The sequence below is a fragment of the Nannospalax galili genome, unplaced genomic scaffold, assembly GCF_000622305.1.
Source record: "Nannospalax galili isolate Female #2095 unplaced genomic scaffold, S.galili_v1.0 scaffold1258, whole genome shotgun sequence".
In the NCBI taxonomy this organism is placed as follows: Eukaryota; Metazoa; Chordata; class Mammalia; order Rodentia; family Spalacidae; genus Nannospalax; species Nannospalax galili.
Genome location: NW_008341370.1, coordinates 829154 through 834972, shown reverse-complemented (window position 1 = coordinate 834972; position 5819 = coordinate 829154). Strand labels below are relative to the sequence as shown.

Genomic DNA, 5819 nt, shown 5'->3' with positions numbered 1-5819 from the left:
CTCTCTCTCACACACACACACACACACACACACACACACATACACACAATTCATTTAGCAGCAGCATCCAGGGAGCAGTGGTGTGATTTTCTACCACCAGTATTTTAAAAATTGAATTGGAGCCAACACTGCAATTCCAGAGGCCAGCAACAGAAACTGTTGTAGGGTAACTAAGGTTAGGATAGGGAAAACAAAATCTAGCTACTGAAGAACTCAAACAGTGCAGCTTGGTGTTACTGGTTGGAAGGCAATAGCCACTGAGGTCAGCCTTTTATTTTGCGTACAAGAATCAAATGAAGCTAAGTGTGATGGTGATGCCTTTAATCCCAGCACTTTGGAGGCAGAGGCAAGCAGATACCTGTGAGTTTGAATCTAGCCTGGTTTACATACTGAGACCCTGTCTTTAAAAAAAAAAAAAATCATATGAGGTGGTTCATTTTGAGCAAAAAGTGCTGTGAAGCCCGTGAAACAACTGGAAAAACTCAGTACTGGCGGGATGGAGACAGGGAGCTGGCTGCCTGCTACCCTAGGAAGATAATTTTGTAAACACTGCTATTGTAAACAATAAGGACAAGGTCCATAGCATCTTCAATAAAAAAAAATAGATCATAACTGTTAAAATCAACTTGTTTTAGCCACCAGACTTATTTACATTATTGGTTCCTCCAAGGGAACATTGGAAGGAATCTGTATGACTGCATTGTCTGACTGAGTTGGCTGCTCTGGGACTAGAATCAAGTTCTGCCTCTGCTAGCAAACAGTTTTTTCTTCTCTTCTTCCTCCCAATCTCCTTCCCCCTCCCTCCTCCACCTCCTCCTGCTTCTGCAGAATTGTTTTAGTGTGTGTGTGTATGTGTTTGTCTGCCTGCTATGTGTCTATCCTCATGCATGTAGATGCTCGTGGAAGCCAGAAGAAGACATTGGATCCCCTGGAGCTGGGTTTACAGACAGTTGTGAGCCACCTGATGTGGTTGTTTGGAAGAGCAACAAGTGAACTGAGCCATTTCTCTAGCCTCACTTCTTTTTGAGACAGAGTCTTATGCAGGCCAGGCTGGCCTTGAACTTGCTATGTAGCTGAGGCTAACCCTGAACTCTGGCTTCTTCTGCTATCACCTCCCAAATGCTAGGATTACAGAAATTGCTTCGCCACATCCAGAACTGACTTTATCTGTTCGAGCCTCAATTTTTTTCACCTGTAATTGAGAATATAGCAACACTCAGCATTATTGTGGAGAGTATTTGAAATATTTTGGGTTTTTTTCCCCAGTGCTGAAAAAAATAAAACTTCAGAGCCTTCAAAGTCCAAACAAGCAAAGTTCTACCTTGACGCTGTTTGATATTTTAAATATAAAGTACACTTAGCATAGTGCCAGACATATAGTGCCAATATATGATCAGAATAAAATTTTGCTGGGGAAGAGGGAAGAAAGTGTGTTCACATTAATGTTTGTGATATAGACTCTGCTGTTTAGAGATAATGACATCATACAGAGGGAGTGGCAAGCCATGACCATCACACAACTTCCCATCCTCACTCTAGGTGTTTACTAAAAGGCCTAAACTTAGACCTGCTATATCTCATAGGAAGAAGCCAGCCGAAATGGAGTTAGTGTCCTTGCTCCAAATGCAAGGTAAATAATTTTGCTTCTCTCTCCTTCAGTTCTGTTTTTCTCTTCATGCCTTAATCATTTTGACACTGGGCTGTACAAAAGTAATTTAAAATTAACATGTCTGACACTTAGTCTCTGGCAGAGCCTGATTCTGAACCCTGCCCCCTCTCCACGGCAGGGAAAAGTCATCTTTCATTGGCTACTAGGCCTGCAGCAGCTGATAGAAGGCCCAGGAAAACACAGCCAACAATTAATTTGTTAATTTAGTTTTCTGTTTAATTTGAAACCAGAAAATCCTCAATCACACAGGAGCCTGGCTTTCTGGCTCCAGCACTGGCTTCTGAAAATCTTGTTCAGTAGCTAGCAAAGACAGACAAGAAGGGGGAAAGTTTACCTAGTGAGGTACAGACCATTCCCTGCTGCTCTGTCCTCAGAGTTGAGTTCTGTTAGGGTCACAGTTCACACGTCGCATTATCAAGAGGATTGGGAACAATACATTCACAAAGTATTCAATGTAGACAGACTGCTTCCTGAGTTGTGGGGGATTTCCAGACCAATATATGTTCAGGATTTAGAAAACTGCCTTAGTATAGGATTTCAGACAGACCCAGATGGGTTTCAAGCCTCAGAAGCATTGCTCTAAATTATGAAACAGACTGCAGCCTCTCTAGGAACTTTTCTGCTGATTTCAATAGGAAGAGGCAAAGAGAATTTGTTTAAGATTGAAGAAATCCATATTAGCGTTGCATGAGCAACCAAGCACACATATCCGTCCATGCACATCCATTCACAGATCCCTCTGATGGTGTTTCCTTGCTGGAGAACTCATCTAAGAGGAGGAGGTGGTATGTTTCACAACCAGATGTACACTAGAAACCTGCCCTTTCTGCCACTTGGAGAGTTTTTTGCTCACTTAGTGGTTTGGTTTTACTTACTGTTTTTCCTCCTCAGTCAGGTTGAATACTTCTGCCCAGCTTCTAAGATCTTATATAATCTGGCTCTACCAATCTCTGTTTCTAACTGTTCATCAGTATGTACTGTAATTTGGCAAGTCTTGTTCTCAGAACATGCTGCTCTGATCCTGCCTCCAAATCTTTTTCCATTTCCCTACTGATTCTCTTTCATGTGCTCCTGTCTCCATTCAAACCTGTCTGAACCTCCAGGTCCACCAAGGTCTTATTTCTTCTGTTCTTGGGTTCAGCTCCCAGCATCCACATGGTGGCTAACTACCATCCAGAACTCTAATTCCAGGGGATCCATTGCCTTCTCTGGCCAAGGCAGGCAATGCATGCATGGGTACAGTTACATACATGTAGGCAAAACACTCATACACATAAATAAATAAAAATTAAAATGAATGGGCAGAGAAGCGCTCACTGAGAAAGTGACACAAATTTCTGAAGGAGGTGAGGAAGGAAGCAAACCGTGGTATACACTTATCCGGGATAAAAGAATTATAGATAACTGCTTTAGTACCGCTCAGATCCTGGGCTGTAATCTAGGATTTGTAATCAAGTGCCTAAATCTATCATAAATCTGTTTGTAAATACAGCTACAGCTGTAACCCTAGAGCCATAGCTAAATATCTGATGAGTTCCTGTTGAGCGTTAGTCCCTAAAACTATAAAACCTTCAAGTCTGAGTTGAGATTTTCATGTCAAAAGGAAATGTTTGCTCAGCTAAGTGTCTTGTGTCTGTACTTCCAGCACTTGGGAGGCAGAAGCAGGAGGGACAGAAGTTTTAGGTCATACTCAACTACATGGCAAGTTTGAGACCAGCCTAGGATACATAAGACCCTGTCTCCAGAATAGAAAAGAAAAAGTTTTTGTTTTTGTTTTTGTTTTGTTTTGTTTTTAACCAGGAAGGGTAGCATTACCTGTAAACCAAACACTGGAAGGTAGAGGAGGATGGTCAGTTTCAGCAACATAGTGAGACAATGCCTCAAAGAAAGGGAAGGAAAAGATGGAGGGAGGGAAACCTGGGGACTGGGTATGTGGTAGAGTGCTTGACTAGCAAGTGTGAGGCTGTAGAGTCACTCCCCAGCATTAAAAACAAAAGTAAATTGTATTTTCCTGAAAACCAAATAGTACTACCATAGTCACTTGGAAATATGGAGGTCTACTGAAAAAAACAAAGGGGGGGGGCGGCTGGAGAGATGGCTCAGTGGTTAGTTTAAGAGCACTGACTGTGGTCTGGGCGTGGTGCATACGCCTTTAACCCCAGCCCTTAGAAGGCAGAGGCAGGCGGATCTCTGTGAATTTGAGGCCAGCCTGGTCTACATAGTGAGTTCCAGGCCAGCTGGGGCTACAGGGAGACTCTGTCTCAAGAAACCAAAAAAAGGAACACTGACTGTTCTTGCAGAGGACCCAGGTTCCATTCCTAGCAAAGGCTGACAATCCTGCATAACTCTAGTTCCAGGGGCTACGATGTCCTCTTCTGACCTCCGTGGACAGTGCACAACACAGGCGTACTTACATACATGTAGGCAATACACTCATACACTGGAGTGGGGCTGGAGAGAGCTCAGTGGTTAAGAGCACTGGCTGCTCTTCCAGAGGACCTAGGTTCCAGTTCCCAGCACCCACATGGCAGCTAACAACTCTTAGCTCCAGTTCCAGGGGATCCAACATGGTGCACTTACATGCATGCAGGCAACACACTCATACACATAAAATAAAAATAACTAAAAAACTAAAAAAATGGGCTCAATTTTATCTCAGCACTACATTGGGAAATGTGGATTTCTTACTACTATTCTACTCAGTGTACACAGAGAATGCTAATTCTCAGAAATATTGCCTTAGGTCGCACAACTAGAAAAATTGTGGAGCCAAGTGTTAAAACTCAGGTCTTTTTCAGGGTGTGGTGGTGCATGCCTTTAATCCCAGCATGCAGGAGGCAGAGGCAGGCAGATCTCTGTGAGTTTAAGGCCAGCCTGGTCTACATAGTGAGTTCCGGGACAGCTGGGGCTACAGGGAGACCTTGTCTCAAAAAGACAAAAAAAAAAAAAACCCCAAAAACCTCAGGTCTTTTGATTCCAAATACCACATTTGTTCTTCTATTATAGTTGCCCTTTCAGTCCCCAAATTAGGAAAACAGCTCCCCCACAGTATTTACTTACAGAATTTAAGCAACCTCTAGATGCCCTGTGAAATCACATCTGTCATATAAAAGAGAGAAATATCAACAGTGTGTTGGAAAAGCTGGTTGTGAATTTAAAACCAAAAGACAGACAGCTGGCACCTGTTCCAAGGCATAGGCCTTAAAGGCTGGAAGTCTAAATCACAGCAGAAATATTATCCTTCTCTACCACTGGGCTCCACTACAAGGAATGCTTTCCACCTTGGGCAGAGTAGATGCTGAGAAGCAACACAGCGCCCCATTAAGTACCAACATTTATCAATACCCGAATTCAAGCAAGAGGAGATAGAAGAACTGGTTATGTTTCTTGAATTTGATTCTTTTTTTCCCATTTCCCAAACCACTGTGGTCAAGATTGTTGTCCCTCACCACTGGCATATCTGTAAGAGTCCACGGTCGGGTTCGGTGATCCACTTTCCACTTTTCTTTCTCCCTTTGTCCTGACCTCGTCCCATTTTTTTTTTTTTTTTGAGACAGAGTCTTGCTGGATAAGCAGGCTGGCCTTGAAATTTTGATCTTCCTGTCTCTGTCTCCACAGTGCTGAGATTACAGGTGGGTACCACTGAGTCTGGCATTTCCCAAACATTCATAGTAGTGTTGGTGGGTTAGTGGTGAGAAAAGCTGCCTTCCAAGCCTTCATTATACATTCTTAAGAAGTACTCTCACTGTTTTAAGTGAAAACTCTTAGTCATTACAGAGGCATATCCATCTGTTAAAATTCAGTGAACTGGGGCTGGAGAGATGGCTCAGCGGTTAAGAGCACTGACTGTTCTTGGACAGGACCCAGGTTCGATTCCCAGCACCCACATGGCCTTGAACTCTCAGAGGTCTACCTGCCTCTGCCTCCCAAGTGCTGGGACTAAAGGCATGCACCACCACGCCCAGCTTACTTCCTAGCCTTTTTTTATTTGTTTGTTTGTTTGGTTGTTTGTTGTTGTTGTTGTTTTCAGTTGTGACTCCAGACAGGATCCAAAGGGAAGATGCACAGTCTCGTCTCTGGGTTTTATGGAGCGTTCCTTTACCCTTCTGTGTTGGCCTCTTAAAGTACCGTGTCAACCTTAAAAGGGCAC

At 43.3% G+C, this 5819-nt stretch overlaps 1 non-coding gene across 1 annotated transcript; it reads right to left on the bottom strand.

The window, feature by feature from the left end:
* Nucleotides 1-5697: 5697 nt before the first annotated feature.
* On the bottom strand, nt 5698-5819 carry LOC115071018. The gene has a single exon (XR_003850116.1). It is a non-coding gene; the product is annotated as a small nucleolar RNA SNORA26 (small nucleolar RNA).